This window comes from Papilio polytes, unplaced genomic scaffold (genome assembly GCF_000836215.1).
Source record: "Papilio polytes unplaced genomic scaffold, Ppol_1.0 DF823399.1, whole genome shotgun sequence".
In the NCBI taxonomy this organism is placed as follows: Eukaryota; Metazoa; Arthropoda; class Insecta; order Lepidoptera; family Papilionidae; genus Papilio; species Papilio polytes.
Window position 1 is genome coordinate 2,597,289 of NW_013525805.1, and position 697 is coordinate 2,597,985.

Sequence of the window (697 nt, forward strand, 5' to 3'; positions counted from 1 at the left end):
GTTATATATGCCAACGCGCAGTAATAGATGGCTGTTTTACCAATAAAAAATTACCAGTTCAATTAATATACGATAGATGCCGCTATTTAGTAGCTCTTCTTGTAGTGTTTTTTTTAGTGTGTTTGTTGAATGAAACCTTTTTTCAACTCTGATTTACTTCTTTTTACTTGTCACTTGTAATTCGATGTCAGTTCAATAAGTAAAATGTCTATTACATTTATTTATCGTTAAAGTTCTCTGTATTATCGTTTAATTGAAAATACTCAACAGTATTTAGGTAGGTGCAGTCCTGATTGTAAAGAAAGAGGAGGTATGTCTGTTTCTATGTCTACTAACTTTAGAACATTACAGACTTTTATATAACACTGTCTCTATCCAGCAGTAAGAAGTCTCCTCTCGTATAATAAGAATTTATAGCTATAGTCCACATCTACGGCCTAGTGCCTCTGTACATTGCCGGACTACTTAAGTATTTGTTTGTAGTGTTTTGTCTTTAACATGTATTTGGTTCTTTCACAACCATATTTATATCCGTAAAGTAAAAGTAGTAAATTGTTACACAAATCTCTCTCAGACTTTTTTTGTACATTAAAGCATTCTTTTAATGAGTGCAATAATACTAAATAAGATGTAACCAGTAAGAAGGTGGGAAAATTTTATTTGGGTCATTAGTCTCAGATTTTAAATGTTATTGCCA